The sequence below is a fragment of the Pinus tabuliformis genome, chromosome 1_2, assembly GCF_031772625.1.
Source record: "Pinus tabuliformis cultivar Carrire ecotype Pingquan chromosome 1_2, CPIR1, whole genome shotgun sequence".
NCBI lineage: Eukaryota > Viridiplantae > Streptophyta > Pinopsida > Pinales > Pinaceae > Pinus > Pinus tabuliformis.
In genome coordinates this window covers 646,390,387-646,409,719 of record NC_142298.1, presented here as the reverse complement: position 1 = coordinate 646,409,719, position 19,333 = coordinate 646,390,387, and the positions used below count along the sequence as shown (strand labels likewise).

The 19,333-nt window shown below is 35.9% G+C and overlaps 1 pseudogene; it reads left to right on the top strand.

The window, feature by feature from the left end:
- The first annotated feature begins 222 nt into the window (after positions 1-222).
- LOC149207344 (UDP-glycosyltransferase 89B2 pseudogene) lies at positions 223-2,703 on the top strand (annotated as a pseudogene).
- Positions 2,704-19,333: the final 16,630 nt, after the last annotated feature.

The window sequence follows — 19,333 nt, the reverse complement described above, 5'->3', positions numbered from 1 at the left end:
GATTTGTTTGAGTCAAACCCACGAGTTTAGAACAAGTAGTTGATAGATTGAGTGTTTTGACCTTTTCCATGAAGTTTTTCAAAAAAATTCCAACGAAATTTATTTCAAAAAAAATTATACTCAGGATAACAGAAGGGAATTTCAACGCATGCTTTATAGGTTCATATGCTGATGGTTTTTCAAAGCAAATAATGTCTATGTTAGAGCATTTTAAATGTCCAGTCTCTAAATGGGAGGTGGGAAAGCTCTGTACGCGCCAGATTCTAAGATCCTCAACTTGTGTCTCACAACCCAACTCTTCTACTCTTACTGCTCTGGTTTTGCGTGTCACTACATAACTCTTCCACCCTTTTGGTTCTCATTTATGTCAAGAGAGCGCAGGTATTACCACTCTGATCATAAATCACTATAACCAGCTCAAATCTGGAGAGTCACTGTACTGGAATAGCAACCATGGAGAGGAAACCTCATGTTCTTGTATTCCCATTTCCAGCACAGGGCCATATGATTCCTCTGCTCGACTTCACCCACACTCTCGCCTCCCATGGCCTCTCCATGACGGTGCTCACAACTCCTCAAAACCAGTCCCTCTTGAATCCTCTTTTGCAGAGAGCTTCATCAGAGGGCCTTCAGATTCAACCTCTTATCATTCCCCTACCTCCCACTGAAGGTCTTCCCCCGGGATGTGAAAACGTGGGGAATCTTCCCACTCTTCGGCTCATGCCACTCTTAATCTATTCACTCAGGCAGCTCGCTCTACCACTAGAACATTGGTTCCAACAACAGAAAAATAGCTCAGATGGGTTTGGTCCCCCTGTTTGCATAATTAGCGATTTGTTTTTGGGATGGACTCATGACACAGCTTCCAATCTCGGGATACCCAGGATAGTATTCCATACCTCTGGTGCTTTTGCTGTTTCTCTCAGCTATTCTCTCTGGAAACACATGCCCCAATTAATGGATTCTGAAGACGAAACTGTCCATTTCCCTGAAGTGCCCCATCTTGCTAATTTTCCTAAGCGTCAAATCCCCCCTTTTGCACTAACGTACAAGAGATCAGATCCTGTATGTGAATTCATCAGATATAGCACGACTCTGAATGCGAAAAGCTGGGGTACTCTTCTCAACACTTTTTATGATCTAGAATCTGTTTATGTCGATCATCTGCACAGGGTTGTTTCCGGCAGGCCTGTTTGGTCTGTAGGTCCTCTGCTTCCCCCTGCTGTTTTCGAGGTGAAACAGAGAACAAATATGATTGAGAGAGGGAAACGCACTTCAATCGATGAATCAGCATGCCTGCAATGGCTGGAATCTCAGGAAAAGAAGTCTGTGATTTATATTTGCTTTGGCAGCCAAACCTGCCTGTCAAATAAACAAATCGAGGAGATGGCAGCAGGGCTGGAGGCAAGTGAAGAGTCCTTCATATGGGTCATCGGGGATCCTCCAAGTAGTATGCCTGCTGATGAATATGGTGTGCTTCCCCAAGGATTTGAAGAGAGAATGGAGGGAAGAGGTCTGATAATTAAAGGTTGGGCACCTCAGCTCTTGATTCTGTCACACCCCTCTGTTGGGGGTTTTCTTACCCACTGCGGGTGGAATTCTACACTGGAGAGCATCACACTAGGTGTGCCATTGATAACATGGCCTATGGGTGCAGATCAATATTATAATGCTAGGTTATTGGTCGAATATCTAAAGGTTGGAATCAGGTTTTGTGAAGGTGCCACCACGGTGCCAAACAAAGATGACTTGAAAATTGCAACTAAACAACTGCTGGGAAGAGAAGGAGAAGAAATGAAAAGAGCAGAGGAGCTGAGCAAGGCGGCCAGAACAGCAGTGCAAGAAGGGGGAACCTCCTACAAGAATTTGGAGGCCTGTGTGAGTGAGATCAAGAAGTTGACCGTGCAGCCTAGTTAGTCTCTGCATACCCAGTTCAATGCCGAAGTTTGGTGTCTTTTGCTGCTGTTCTTTTCATGGACTCAACATAATACTACTGGCTGGCTGCCATTTGCAGTTTGAATCCACATCTGTTACTATGAACTTGTCTTCTTTTCTTCTTGAAAAGATGATCACAGAATTTTATTAGTTTAGAAAAGCATTGTAATGTCTCCTGCAATACCCATCCGGCGATTTAATATGATATGCACCTGTTCCTTAGAATTTAAGGTCACATCTAATCTTTCCTCAACTACTATAATTATCTTACTGCCGTGATCCACTTTGGAACGGTGACCAGTTAACAGCCACATGATCCAAAAAACATTCAATTGGAACCTGAGTAATGTTCACTAAAATCTAATATGGTCTACGGATATTAATAACGCAAGAGATCTTTTAATATTTTTTATAACTTTTAATGTTCTTCTTCCCCTGTATTTTTTATATGCCAGAAACTATTGTGGGAAGGATTCTGGTGGCTGTGGTGTGAGAAGGATTCTGGTGGCCGTGGTGTCGGAACTGATGCAGAGTCTGGAGCCATCCTGTGGGTGGCTTGATACCGTTCTGTGGTGTTTGCGTTGAAAATATACACTGGGATTACATTATATGAATACACTCCCACATCCATGTACTTTTTTTTTTAAAATCTGCCTCCGGACTTTTGGACTCTGGTCCGCTCCCCTGTGGATCAGTGGAGCATTCCCCAGCCATGGAAATCAATATTCCAGAGAGGTTAACTCCCTCTTCTGTATCATTCCATTTCCATTAAAGTGATTATATGTAGATTTAATGGTTTATTTTCGCCAAAACCAGAAGCAGTATATCAATGAATCTTTTTTATATGGACAACTTAGGTTCTAAAGGTTTTTTTTATGGTCTATTTTGATACACAGAAAGATTATCATCTTGTTTTAAATGAAGGGTCTTGGTTTTAGAGTAATGTTAGGCTCTTCACAACACCATGGCTTCCAGAATTACAGAATTAGAAATAGAGATAGAGAAAGTATAAATTCAGGAAACAAAATTTCAGTCAAACAGGAGAATGGATTATGGGGTGCAAAGCAAGCCCGTGTATCACAAAACTGAAAGTCAGATAAAGAAAGGTTCAAAGCTATATAAAGAAAGCCTCCCATAGTCAATGATGGGTGCTTTGGCCCTGGTTCTTATGGATCACAATCCTACGGAATGGTGGCAGATCAAAAAAAAGGAAAGAAGGGGAAGACTAGTGATGTTTACATCACTTGATCTTTGAGTATTGTATATGATATCTTATTTTTTTCTTTTTTGTCCCTTTGTTTGTAGAATGTAAACATACTTCTAAAAGTATTTTTTATGTTAAATTTTGCTACATAAGCATTTGGGCAGATTCTTGACAAATGCACTCATGCCAGGGCATATACAAAATGTATTTTCTTTTCAATTTGAATAAAAAAAGTGTTTCTTTTCTTAGGAAAAAATAAAATAAAAGAAAAAGAAGTTCAGAAAGTTGGTAGTGTGACAGCCTTAAAACAATAAGGGATTACTTAAAGTATTCTAAAATTTCTATAGTTTTATTGAATTAACATATTTTGAAGATTGATATTATGCAAATATTATAAATTTAAATTTAATTTGAATATATTTTCATTAATTCATTTGAATATTTTCATTATAATTATAATTCATTATATTTAATTATTTTGAATATATTTGCATGTAGAGAATGAACAGATATTGTGTTAGTTTTCTTTGGGAAAAGTCTATGTATTTGGATGGATATAACAATTATTGAACTAGATTTTTTCACGGGGGCTTCACTAAATGAATCTTTGACGTATCACGTGCATTCGTGGCATATTAAACAATATCTTTAATTTGACTAGGTATTGGAAAATACCTCAAAAAATCACATTATTTAACCTCCTACCAATATGAACCCCATACACTTTCCCAATTTAAAAAACCTCTACTTTCACTAGATATTGTAGGTATCCATTTTTTCATTAACATTTTTTATAGACCTTTATATTTTTTTATTAACTTTAAGCTCCAGTTTTTATACCTGCCAATATAAAAACCCTTTACTCCTATAGATCCCCCAATATATTATGTTATTTTCTCTTCAATATATATCCCCCAATATATTATGTCATATCCCCCAATATGAACGCACATCGTATGATATTACTCCCCTGGTGAAACCCCCATGGATTTCTTAAAAAGAATATATGATTATTTTTATTAGTTTCTTGAAAAGAAAAACATGTGCTTAAATGCACATATATAATAGTTATATGGCTAAGTCATGGGAAAATGATATTTGTGAGATGCACAAAACAATAGTCATCGTGTTAATTTCTCTTGGGAATATGTGTTTATTTTGAATAGATTTCTTGAGGAAGAGAAATGTATTGCATGCATAAAAGAATGGTTAAATTGTGATAGGCTTTGCATGCAAGAAAGGAATAATTAATGTATATGGAAAATAATATATATATATATATATATATATATATATATATTGCATGTAAGAAAATAATAATTAAATGTAAGATTTCTTGGAAAGGAAATATTGCATGCATGGAAAAGAATAGTTATCATGTTAATCTATTTTGGAAAAGATTATGTTTAGCATGCAGGAAGAATAGTCACTGTACTAGTTTTTTTGCATGCACAATAATAGTATATTTTATGTTAGCTTTCCTTTGGAAAGATTATGCATTTGCATATAAGACTATGTTGGCTTTCTTTTGGAAAAATTATGCATTTGCATGCAAGATTATGTTAACTTCCGTTTGATAAAAGATTATGTATCTACATGCAATTGTGAACAGTTTATGTATTCACATGAAAAAAAAAACCATAGATAATGTGCTAGTTTTCTTTAGAAAAGAATGTGGACTTATGTGTGAGGGGAATAATGGTTAATGTGGTAATTATCTATAGACATGCTTTGAAAGCCAGTGCTTTTAATTAATGCATGTGCAACATTGTTAAAAAGGGCATGCCATGACATTTTGATTATGTTTTATGAATGCACATGAATAGATGTTGAAGCATCACTAATAAATATTTCTTATTGGTTTGATCACTATTTGATCTAATCGTGATATCTTTTTGAATACTTATGCATTTGCATACAAGATTATGTTGGCTTTCTTTTGGAAAGATTATGCATTTGCATGCAAGATTATGTTAGCTTCCTTTGGTAAAAGATTATGTATCTGCATGAAATTGTGAACAGTTTATGTATTTACATGAAAAAAACCATAGTTAATGCGCTAGTTTCTTTTAAAAGAATAAGGAAAGTTGTAGTGGGTTTTCTTTGGAAAAGAATGTGGACTTATGTGTGAGGGGAATAATGGTTAATGTGATAATTATCTATAGACATGCTTTGAAAGCTAGTGCTTTTAATTAATTCATGTGCAACATTGTTAAAAAAGGGCATGCCATGATATTTTGATTATGTTTTATGAATGCACATGAATAGATGTTGAAGCATCACTAATAAATATTTGTTATTGGTTTGATCACTATTTGATTTAATCGTGATATCAAAGTTCGTTGACAGTACTAATTGCAGAAAAGACTTCGACATATGTGATAGATGGAATATGTTTAACATTACAGCGGGCGATAAACTAGTGTTCTATACAGATTAAAGAAATGTCAATTGTAGGATAATCCATTGATGGGAAGAACCAAGTCGCAAAGACTTAATTTTCAATACTTTGTGGGTTTATGATATCATGATGATTGTAATAACCTACATCTAGCTATGTTTCATTTAAGATGATATTACTTTGTATGATTTTATGAAAATGGTAAAGGGATAGACTCCCTTATAGTTTCTAGAGTATATTGGTGTTCAATGATGTAGTTGCCTATTGTGTTATTTTATGATGTGAATCATTGCATAATGTGATGTTTATATTACCAAGTATGAGTTTGACTAACTGCGTTAAAAGATTCATGAAATTGATGCAAGGTTACAATAGGCAGTTTTTGTTAATTTGCGGTAACAATGGATGTTATGCTATCTAACTTATTATTCCTTTACTAACGTACTCTAAGTAATAATGAAGATTTTATCTAATGGTCAATGAAAGAATATTAAATAGTAATTCAGAAAGTTACACGTTGGTAATTCCGTAAAAAAATTCTAACTCCAATCCAACCCATTTAGATAAGCAAGTTGTGTGCATTGCACATGTTAATTAATTCCTCGCCAAAGCGAGTGGCTTCTTATCAACAATTATTGATATTAATTTTTGTGTTTCATCATATTTTTTAAGCCACAAGGGGTGTTTCTTTTTTCTATAGAAAGACAAATGTAGGCTATATATTCTACCATTGAAGTCCCCCATCTATAGGATGTTCCATTTATTCTTTCATTCCACAATGTCTTCCATGATATGTTATATTTTTTGCTTGCTATTTAGAGCTTGAAACTTTATACGTAAGATTTTTTTATAGTGAAATATCATGTTGGCATGTACTTGTTGCTACACTTTTTTGTTAATTTGATTACAAAGATATTGATTACTTTTCATTGATTCCTTTAGTATGATGTTATTCTTTCATGTTTCATTAATTAAACCAGTGAAAACTTATGATTCCACCATGCCCTTTGTTCTTTTTCAATATTAGATTCCAAACCAACCACTTCTTGAATCTTGATATTTTGTAAATCTTACATCACCATGTTCATGTGTCTCCACTAAGGTTATCCAGTGTTTGTTTTCTACTACTAACTCTATCCCATAATCTCATCTCCATGGATATGACTAATATTTCCATACCACTGGCTTGAAGCTAGTTTGGGTCGTGCTGGTCACCATTTGCTTTCTTATTTCCTCTTGAGGTCCTGAAATTCAGCTATATTTTCCTTCTCATTTAATAATATTTTCAATTTCCTATTTTTTCCTGTTGTTTTAACATAACCCTACTCTCATCTTTCTTCTAGAGGCTACATATAAAACTCTAGTCCTAGCCACACGTAATCTCTCAAAAACCTTTAATATGGAGTGTATTTCCTTGGAATATAGTATTTGTGTACTTTTAATACAAGAATGAATGCCCATTTATTTTCACAAGTTCCAAAATAAAGGAAAGAAACTACTCAACCCCATTTATAACATGGTTACCAACTTGTCGGGAACCCTCAAGAGATATCTTTTTCTCAAGGCCGCGTTTAGTGGCTAATTTTACCCTCATCTTGAAAAATGGTGCAACAGATATCATATTTTCTTCCATATTAAAATTACCACCTTTTGTAACCATATCCCCAATAACACCATAATGTTTTCGACAAAAACATTAAAATAAACTCCTAAATGAAAGGGTGCTTCTTATAAAAGCATCATTTTTTATTTTCAAGGTTAAAACTACAATTTCTTTGGACCTCCAAAGTAGAAAATCAATATTTTCTTAAAAAAACATTAAAATAATATCCCAAATGAAAAACGGTGCTCCTAGTAGCATCTTCCCACCACCCCCCTCCCCCCAACCTACATAAAATTTGCAAGATTGTTTATATCATTCCCTTTGAAACTAGTACCCTTGGAACAAAAATCTTAAGACTAACCTTTAAAGAATAAAAAAGTGTTGTTAGTATCACTTTCTTTTTTCAATTTAAAATTGTAGTGTTTAAGATACCACGCTCAAAAGACTAGTAGTGCTGAAATTTTTTGTAAAAAAAATAATATAGCAGGCCCAAGAGAGTGAAATCCCTACTATATATAGTTATGTATATTTAAAGGAAAAACTTGTGTTTTTACATGTGCCATTGATAAGAATGATCCAATGTCATATACATACTACCACATGTATAAAAAATTGACACAAATAACTTTATGTGTTGTCGTCTTATCTTCTACCAATTCTATTACTTACTGATTGGCAGTGTAGGCTCTCCTTGCAGAAACTTCATTGGGATATATGGCCTATAGATTGGAAGGGATATCCCACCCAACCCCCTACCTATAAATTTAAGCATTTAACATTGTTTTGGCCAATTTCCGAAAGAGTCAAAGACCTTGTCCCATCATATTTGTCAACAAATTAAATGATATCCAAAAATATTAATGAAGCCATATTGCCAAGATCTATGGCCTTAAATTTGATGGATTAGGGGTTTATTAGGAAGTATACTAGGTTATAGAGTTGCTCCCATTCATTGAAGTCCTAGATGGAAAAATGACACCCTATGATAAAAGGGAAAATATCCTCTTCCTTTTGTGGAAAGGGGTTCTTCACCTTCCTTTTCAAAGAGAAAGAATAACGATACCTAATATTTCAAAGTGGCCTTCACTTCATGGGTTCTCAGGGATTATAACTGAATATATGGAACCCTAATTTTAGCCATGAGAATGATATCCCTTCTATTGTGTTGGTGTGGGTGAAGATGCCCTATTTTCCATTTCATTTTTAGAACAAGGACACCTTTTGAAGTATTAAAAATGTGCTTGGAAAATACATTAATTGTTCTAAGCCACATGATGGAATGTTTCCCTACACATAGATTTATGTGGAATTTGACCTAGAAAGAGGTTTGAAAGAAGCAATGTAGTTAATCCTAGATAACTGGATTTTTATGCAAAAAGTGGACTATGACTAACTTCCTTTCAAGTGTATATCATGCCACTAATACAGGAATTTTGTGTGAAATTTCCCACAGGCCAAGATCTAGTGAAAGAAAGGGAAATAAATTGAATAATGGCAACAATCAAAGCATTAACAAGGGCCCAACAAGCAAGAAGCCAATGGAAAAAAACCTAGAGGGAACATATATGTAACAACCCTGGTGAAAATTCCATGTAATAAAAGTTAATAAAGGAAAAATAATAACCACGGTTGATGGGACACTTATTCCAAGTTTAATGTTGGGCAAGGCATCCTAGTGTGTGTTCATTTGGTTTAGTATGGCTAAGGAAATTGGCAAAGGAAATGGCTAAGGCTTTGGAAAGGAAAAATGACATTTTTGCCACATTTATTTATGAAAATAATGGAAATTAGGAGAAAATGAAGGTGAAAGGTCATGTTGCATGTGAGGAGGAAAATGAAGGAAAATAATGGAAAATGAAGAAAATAGAGGCCTAATTGATAAAAAGGCTTATGAGGATTAGTTTGTAACCTTTTTGTTAGTTCAGTTTTGGAGATCTCTCATTATTCTCTCTCTCTCTCTTTCACTCTTAGAAACTTAGAGATTTCTTGGAGCACTTTGGCATTGGATCAAGAAAGGAAAAGAAGGCAAGAGGAAGGAAGGAGCAAGCAAGGAAGAGTAGGATCAAGCAGCTACAACAAGATTCTTTGTACATATTGATTTGCATGTATGTTTTCCTTTCTATATTTGGCATGCATGGTATTGCATATAGTTCTTTTGCTGCTATGGCATGGGTTTTGCTAGGTGTGACAGTATTTTCAGCCTAGCCTTGCCATTTCCAAATAGCCATGGTGTGATGGGGTTCTCATGTTTTGGTTGAGATGGATTGCTCGATGGATTTGAAGTTGAGTGAGATGGATCTTTGAATGATATAACACATGGCCTAGTAACCCCTGAACCAGACTGTGGGTTGTGGTAAAGCCATATTTTGTGTTGCCTTGGTGGGCCTAGGAATCCTCGACCGGTGAATGGCGAGATATACGGTAAAGCCTAGAGGTGGGTGCTCTCCATCAGGCCTAGTAATCCCAGGATGGAATATGCGGTAAATCCTGGAGAGTGGGTCTCGGTTTAGGGCCTAGTGATCTAGTGTGGATTGCGGTAAAGCTTGGGAGACTAGGAGATAGAAAAATTCCTCACATTGTAGGTGGATAAATTTGGTGGCATCCATGCTTGTTTTGGCCTAGTGATCTGGTAGAGATCATGGTAAAGTCTATTATTACATGTTTATTGTATTGGCCTAGTGATCCGGGATGGATTACAATAAATCTTGGTTTCTATTGATGAGGGTGAGGTGGTTTAGCCTTGGGATGCCCTGGTTGGTTCTTTTGGTTTTAGTCCCACATTCATGCTTGGAATATGGCATGGGGTTGAATGGATGAAGACAGATTTGGCTCAACCATTCCATGTTTGGGTGGAGCGTGATAGTCCCATCTTAGGTTGGATTTTGCATTGATTAATAATAAGTTCTCTATTGATACCTTATGTATAAATGTATTGGTTTATATGTGTATTTTATGGCTAAGGTATCCTTGATATTTCTGTTGTTATTATGTTGGTTATAAACATGTATTATGACAGTGATGATGTATGGATTTCCTCATGTTTTGATTTGTAAATGAATGAACAATGTATATATGACCTAATAGATGATAATGTAGCTAATGATATAAGGGTACAATGCTTCTTAGAGATTCTCAGATAAGTATGTGACCCTTATGCTTAAATTTGTTGTTTACACCTGTAGATTACATATTTGTGATATGTTTGGTGAAATGCTTGTCATAGCTAGTAGGGGTCCAGTCAAGCCCTTGTTAAAGTAGTTGCATTTGTATCATCATTATCTTGTTATCTTTCTGTTCTAAAGGTGTCATTTAATTCTGGGCAGTGACTAGGCTCTGAGCTTGAAAAAGTGGCTCAAATCGCGGGGACGTTGGCACAACAATGAGAAAAATAGTCCCTAGACATTGACATGCCATGTTTTGGGAGCATCCAAAGCCCTCTGGACACTGGCACACCCATAACATGGGAGAGTCCAGGAGTTAATTTTTCTAAAAACTCAGTGGGACCCATGGGCTGGTTGCTAGAAAGGTTGGGATGGTTCCTGGGAGTCCTCATGTTGATATGGAAGGTCTGTATGTTGTGTTTCTATTGATTCCACTTCCTTAAGGTCACATAGGAGGTTGAATCCCATCATAGTAGCCTCTCATCACATGTTTACCCTGGTTGGTCAGTTACTTGGCTAGAAGTGGGAGGAGTGTGTTACAATATACACCGAAGGATACTCCATTCCAAAAGGTTAAACATCTTCTTCTATTAAATCCAAAGAAGTACTTGTCCCAAAGAATACTTGTCCTAAAGAAAATAGTTTCCTTTCATTAGAGAACCTAAAAGAGGAAGTGAAAACTAAATCAAAGTAACTTAGGAACCTCATAATCATTCTGAAGATTTCCCAAAATCCAAGGAAACCTTGTAAGTAATTCCTCCTCTAGAGGATGTCTTAATGGAGTCTGAATAAGAATCTAAGGATGATGAGGTTTTCCTCTCTCCTAGAATCCCTAGGAATTCCCAATCCCCTTACTTTATGGATTCAACTAATGAAAGGTATGAAGGTGAAATGTTGAAAGATAATAGTTTGAGAAAAACTCCCAAGAAAGCAGGAAGAAAGTCAAATACGAAGACTATTAGTGAGAAAGTAGAAAAGGATAAAGAATTTGAAACCTAGGATATTCTTGAAGTTTCTCTCTAGGGTAAGGAAAGGATTACAATTAAGGGAAGTGGTTGAACCCATATGCAAGGGGGAAACCCTAAATACTCTAGTGAATGACAAAGATAGTCTCCCAAAATTGTAGAGGGTTGGGAAGTGAAAATAAGCTCTTATGATTTAGAATCTTGACTAAGAAGGAGAAGCTCTTAACCCTTCTCCTCTAGGAGACAAAATTGGGGGGGAAATAAAAGCCCTCCAAAAGAGAAAGTGCTTATGGTGAGTAAGACATTCTTGTGCAATGGGATTTAGAGGGATCTCTAGAGGCATGTACAAATTGTGGTCTAATGTAGTGTTTCAAAATATTTTAGAGCATAGTACCCAACATTGACTAACCATTCATCTTCTTCATATTCCTAGTAATGAGGTATGTGTTATTGGCAATATCTACATGCTCGTGATTTATCAGGAAAATATTTATTGTTGGAATTCTTTAATCAATTAGGAATACTTCTAGCCTAAAAGCAGGTGTATAATTGGTGGTTATTTTAACACCACTATTCACCCTTGGGAAAAAATAAGGGAGCCATGATCAGGGATCCATTTCGAGAAAGATTTGAAGACTTTATATATTCTCATGGTGTATCAATGTTTTTCTATCCATGGAAAGAATATGTGGAGTAATAAGTGAGTTAGACTTACGCACATAAGACCCAATTTGGATCAATTTTTCATTAGCAAAAACTACCTTGACCATAGATTCTCTTTTACTTTAGAAGCTCTAGCTTGGAGTGGGTCATATCATAGATCAATCTTGCTAACCATTTTCCCTCGGGAAGATTATGGTCATATTCCTTCCTAATCTATCCCAAAATAGTTAAATTAATAAGGATTTTATAATGTTGTTTCTCAAGCCCAGGGATGCTAGGTTTTAATTTCCCTAATTTTTATCTAGGAGAAAAAAATTAAAGCAACAAAACTTGCATTAAATGTATAGGTTAAGGACAACTATCAAGATAGAAGAAAGGATTTCTATCTCCATCAGTAAAGGCTCAAAGACAATAAAAAAATGGAATAGGAGCAAGAGGAAACTCACGAGTTAAATACGTTGCATAAGGCCCAAAAGGAGGAGGAAGATATTTGGCAGCTAAAGTCTAGAAGCCTTCTAGTTGAGAGCTAGGGATTGGAAAAACAAGGTTCATCACCAAGCAAATATGAAGCCATGGAAAAAAAATATCATGTCTATCAAGGTAGATAAAGTTGTCTCAAATTGTTATATGAAAATTAAAGAGGTGCCTTTTGCCCTTTTTTAAAATTTATATAAGGACTCGATCTTGGGAAATCAAGAACTAAGGGTAGATATGTTGGATCGCATTTCTTCTCTATTGGAAAAGGTGGATAATGAGCACCTACTTTTCCCAATCGTAGAGGAATAAGTTTAGAAATATCTCAACAAAATAGAACTAGACAATGCACTAGGACCTGATGATTTCTTAGTGCATTTCTATCAATCTCGTTCACATATAATAAAGTCTGATTTGCAAAATGGTATATATTTTTTTTAAGCATCATAAAATGGGTTTAGGATTAATTCCTTCTTTCTAGCTAGGTTATCCCATCATCCTTTGCAATATTTAGCACCATTTCTCTTTGTAATATTTCATATAAGATGATGTCAAAAATTATAGCAAGTAGACTTAAACTTCTTCTATCTAAGATAATCTCATAGAATGAAGCAGGATTTGTTGGAAATCATCAAATAGTTGATAACATTAACATAGTTTAGGAGACTATTAACTCTAATAAAAGTAGAGTGGAGAAAAGAATAATTATAAAGCTATACATGGCTAACACCTTTGACTGGGTCAACCACCAATTCCTCTTTTGAATCATGGAAAGATTTGGGTTTGATAGAACCTTCATAAATTATATATCAACATGTATTTCAAGCTTGTGGATCTATCCATTAGTAAATGGAAGACTTGCTAGATTCTTCAAACCCTTAAGGGGATTGATATAAGGTTGTTCTCTCTCCCTATATTTGTATATTTTATTGGGAACACCCCCCTCCTTCTCAACAACCATTCGATCTAGTAGCCCGCATCTTCAGGAGCCTCATAAGCTCAATTGGACCTCCTCGAGAGTGTCCTTCAATCTCTAAATTTGTTAAGAATCTCGACTCAGTCCTACAAATATATTTGCCTCCTACTATCCCTCGCAAAGTTGTTTTGTCTCTAGAAAAATGAGGGTTGATAGGACAATTCATGGGCCTTTAGCCATCTCCAAAAACTGTGCAGAAATGGATCGAATGTAACTAGGCTTCAAAAAATCAAGAAAAAATCTCAGTACACTTCTATGGCAGAGGGAATGTCACTTTCTACTTCAAATCTGAGGAAGATTGAAACCTGATCTTCATAAACATACCATATTTCATGGATACAAGTGGTCTCTACGTAAATATATGGATGCCATATATCAATCCTAAACTAGAAATTATAAGCACTATGTTGGTTTAGGTTTATATCCTACATCTCCCTCTCCATTATTAGGCAGATGATTCAGTTAGAGCTATTGGTTGAAACATGCAGCAAGAAATTCTCAATTTGATTTTTCCTTGATTAAATTGAGAAAATTCAAATTTCGACATCAGCAGACAATTTTGATGATGTTAACTTGTGTGACATGGCTTGTGTCACCCAGATTACTTAGAAAATTCAAGTTGGAGGAGTTAGAGTTCAGTTCATCATGTGTGATTACTAATTTATAGCAATCACAGTCAGTTATCGTAGGTTGTTTTCACTTAAACTAGTTCCAACTTCTGGAGGAACTAGCGGAAGGTCAGTTAAGCAGTGGGACTTCAGTCAAACTCAGCGATCATCCAGTTAACTAATTAATTAGCCCAAAATCGCTAGTGCATGCAGAGAATTCAAGTTACCCAGTTGAGGTGGAGATTCTAAGGTAGTGTAACATCAGTTGTAGACTAGTATTGATTTTATAGGTATGCCATGTAGTCAGATGATCAGCCTAAGGAATTGCGCAATTAAATTTGAGAAATTTCCAAAATAATAGGGGCCTAATTCCTCAAGGAACAATGCAAGGAAATAGGATCTCAAGTAGAGGTAAATTTTGACTAAGTCTAGGTTAGAGGTCTTTAGTGAGCAGAGAGATAGGTTATGCACTTGCAGGGTATGCTCAGTTGAGAAAAGAAATTGTAATACATCTTTGTTCATTTGATTAATGCAAGTAGGCATTAGGGTTTTTAGCAGATTGCTTTCCCCAAATAAAAATGCGTGTTGCATATATGCTATTTCTTCTTGCATGTATGAGATTTTTATTCTAAATTATGGATTAATTTCCTTAAAGCAATTAAGTAGGTTTGTGTCTTTTGATTTTGATTAAAACTTCATGAGCAGTTGCAAATCTACAACCTAATTACGCTGTAAGGCGTTCCCTCTGAAATCAACTCTCCTAAATGCCATTTTGCATCACTTTTCATCGTCAGATCTGTTGTTAGACGATTCAATCATCCTCTGCCATCGATAATTCCATATCCTCTCACGTGCGGATGATGCCATAACCGTAGCCTCTCACGTGTGGATGGTGCCATAACCATAACCTCTCACATGCGGATGATGCCATAACCGTTTCTTGGGTCTGGCCAGATGAAGCGATAACCGTCTCACACACATAATTACTTGTCTCTTACACAGACTCTAAAGTGTACATAGCCTTCCTCTGAAATCAACTCTCCTAAATGCCACTTTGCATCGTCAGATGTGTTGTTAGACGATTCAATCATCCTCTGCCATCAATAATTCCATTTCCTCTCATGTGTGGATGATGCCATAACCGTAGCCTCTCACGTGTGGATGATGCCATAACCGTAACCTCTCACATGCAGATGATGCAATAACCGTTTCATGGGTCTGGCCGGATGAAGCGATAACCGTCTCACACACATAATTACCCGTCTCTTACTCAGACTCCACAGTGTACATAGTCTTCTCTTTTATTTGGTTTGGCATTGATATATGACAGTAATCATAGAGATTTAGTACCAGAGGCCACTGTCTGATCACATTTTCTGCATTTTCTGCAACGGAAAGTTCAGTTCTATAATGGAAATGAGTAGCATACATCATCGGGGAAATGCAGTGGGAGATCTGAAAAAAATTACTGAAAACGAAAAAGAGATTTCTACAAAAGAAGATTCCGATGACCAGCGAGCAGGTGGCTCTCACTGTGCCTACAATGGACCATCCAAGCATTCCCATCCTAACTTTCAGGATGTGGGTTCTCAGAATTATTTCTTGCATTCTACTCTCGTTTCTAAATCAGTTCTTTGGGTATAGAAGGGAACCCCTCTCGATTAGTTCAATCGTTGCTTAGATTGCAGTCCTCCCTCTTGGCCGACTAATGTCAGCAACCATAACCAACAAAAAGTTCTTTGCAGGCAGCAAATGGGAATTCTCACTGAATCCATGGCCATTCAATACAAAGGAGCATATTCTCATCACAATATTTGCGAATGCAGGGGCAACAGGTGTATATGCAATTTCCATTGTCAATGCTGTCAAAATTTTCTACAGGAAGAGCTTGAGCTTTTTCATTTCTTTCCTCATTATCATGACAACCCATGTTAGGTTTTGACCATTTTTGCTCAAATTTTCTTCAGACGTTGGTTAAATTCCCCGACGCTTGTTGTCTGCAATATTTCTTATTGTTTTAGATATGCAAATGTTGGGTATGGATGGGTAGGGGTCTTCCAAAAATATCTAGTGGAACCTGCTACCATGTGGTGGCCTACAAACCTTGTTCAAGTTTCTCTATTTAGGCAAGGACTCTCATTTCATATGATTAGATAAAACGAATTCCTTTTACATGTGGGGTTTTTGAGATGTTTGATGAATTTTGTGTGATTTCTTACAAGCGTTATTCTGTTTCAATTGCTTTGATTGCAGAGCTCTTCATGAGAATGAGGAGAGGCCGAAAGGAAGCCTTACACGAAACCAATTTTTCATGATATCCCTTTCATATAGTTTTTCCTATTATGTAATCCCTGATTCTCTATTTCCCATGGTGACATCCCTATTATGGATCTGCTGGGCCTTTTTAAATTCTGTCCTTGCACAAAAATTGGGTTTAGGACTATAGGGCCTTGGCATCAGCAGCCTAAGGATAGATTGGTCCACCATTTCTTTTTACCTCGGAAGCACTCTCGCTACTCGTTCGTTTTCAATAGCCAATAGGGCTATCGGATTTGTGCGTGTATTGTATGTGATAACACCATTAACATACTGGCTCAACTTGTATCGTGCAAAAAGATTCCCAATCTTTTCTATTCAACTCCACTGGCCAACCTTACAACGTCTCTGGAATCGTTGATTTTGTTGTTGTTTCAAGAATTTATTTGTTAGTTTCGCAGATTTCTTGATTGAGAAAGCTTTTATGTCTGGTATTCCTATATGATTTTTCTGTTTACTTAAATTTATTAAACTTTATTTATATTACATATGGTTAAACTTAATTAAACACTATGAGAGAACTCGTTAAGCTGATTTCAATGGAAGCAAAATACTCTGGTGGCGGAAAGGAATATATCAGAGGTTATTTGTGAGGTGATATGTATGAGCGCGAGTGACTAAAGTTTATTTTGGACAAGTATATGAAAATTATTAGTTAGTATGTCAGGAGGTTAGGAGGTTATTTTAACATGCTATCAAGGAAAATATATATCTATATATCTATATGTTTTTTCATGTTTCGTAACAAACATGCATACTCTGTTTTAATAAGATAACATGATTATGCCAGAAAATTCCAAGTGTTTGACCTTTTTTCCCTGACTGCAAGCTTCCTAGATATTCCACAAATATTTCAAAATCTACGAATACATATATATGCACTTAAGTCAATGCAGATATTGAAACTACATATACTCAATGAGGCTGTCCTAAATACTAGATGAGGGTTAGTCCTGCTGCGGTGGTTCAATGATGAGGTGGGAGTTTGGTCCCCATAGGTTTGGTGGCATAATTTTGGCTTCAAGTTTGGTTTGTTCGGTTGACAAATAAAAAGAATATTTTGAAAATTTGATAAACATGAGCATTTTAGAAATTTGATAAATAAGAATAAAGTTAAAATGTTTCAATCATCAGTGTAAAATTTTTAGAATATTCAAATAGTCAAAAACTGCTTCAATCTTGTCTATCAGATTGTAAAATTTTCAGAATATTTGAATAGTCAAAAATTGCTTCAATCTTGTCTATCAGATTTCCCAATATTTGAATAGTCAAAAACTGCTTCAATTCTGTCTATCAGAGTTCCCAAATATTTTAAAAGTTAAATTCAAATATTTTAAAAATTAAATTATTTCAATATTTGAGTCAAATTTCTAAAATATTCCTAAATCCCATCACCATTATATTTCGAAAATATTTCAATTCTACGATAAAAATAGCAACTCAACTGAGTATTCAAACTTACCATCCCCAGTAAGACTAATCTGGAAACGCAATATCAAAAGAATCTTCGGTTCCACAATAATGAAACAATGGGAGAGGAGAGTTGGCTCGATCATTATAATGGGTTCGTTTCAAAACGGGCTTGTCTTCACAATTGAACATCAAGTCCAAGTCTGGAACCATTTTGGGGTAGAACTTCAGCAGCTACACAATTCCCAAAAATGTAAACAGATCTCTGGTCTGAAAAGACTTTCGATACGATTCCATATACATCCTGCTATTAACAATCACCAGCCTTAAATTTGCAGATTTCTTTGCAGCTTCCACCATGACCAACGTAATTCCATTCTTAGCCTAAGGCTTCATATCCCAGCGAATCCACTTGAAATAAAAGGGGTAGGACGCGGTTTCATGATCATAACTTGAGTTCCTCATAACTTGAAGCCACAATGGCGAACACATGGCGTTGGGTGAACAACCTGGCAGGGAACGAAAACAGTAAGCCATAGAAAACAACAAAACATCGAGTTAGAGACTCGTATCTGCGAAAGATAGACTTAAAATTGAAGTTGTTATATCAAAAATTGGAATATCAAAGGCATTGTGGTGTGTTATTACATCTGCATAAGATATTGCAAATCCTAACGTTTAAATTTCACACGTTGATGACACAATTCCTGATTGTTCACTTTTTTCTGGAATGCCCTTTTTCTAAGGTCATTTGGGACTATGTACCTGTTTCGCTAAATATGAGGATAGACAAGGAATGGTCCTCCATCGTGGAATGCTTATTATATTGGTCCACTCATCAAAAACCCCGTTCTTTAGGGGATCGGTATTCTGGAAACTTTTTTCTCTTTGAGAACTAGATCTTAAATTGTCATTCTACTAGTGTCAAAATTATTGGCCCTTTTTTTGAAATTGGCCTTTGGACCGCTTGGTGTTTTCCGCTTATTGTTCACTTTCATGATCTCAGGGAACATTTTCCTTTTGGTTTCTTTGATGGAACCTTAGTAGATGGTTATTGTGGATGATGAGCACTTATTAAGCTCTTCCTAGATAAGAAATTCCGCTTCTATTGGAATGGATGTGGGAATGGAGGTGGTGACACAAATTGTCAGGTAGAGATAGTGGCATTGTTGGCGTTGTGGGAATTACATGAGAGTGTTGCTTGGATTACCATTAATTCCATTAGGGATTGCTAGAAACTCTAAGATTGTCATTAATTAGTTGTAGGGGAACTCTCTTGACATTTCTTTACTGCACCATTAGATGGCAAATATAGCTGCCCTCTGCTCCTCCTACAATGACATTTCTTTCTTCCATGTGTATAATGCAAAAAACATGGATATGGATGCTTTTTTCAAATCGGGATCACTCTCTTTCCCTCGTGGAATATTTTTTGAATTTTTTTACTAACGTACTATATATAATTCAGGCTCTTTTGAGCTCTAAAATCCCTGTTGGACATTCTCTGGCTTGTTTTGTGATCAAGGATAGACGTTCTATATGAGCCATAGTAAAGGCTAAGCCATGTTTCTTTACCTCTATGCACCTATGTTGCTCTATCTGTTCTACTCTATTTCT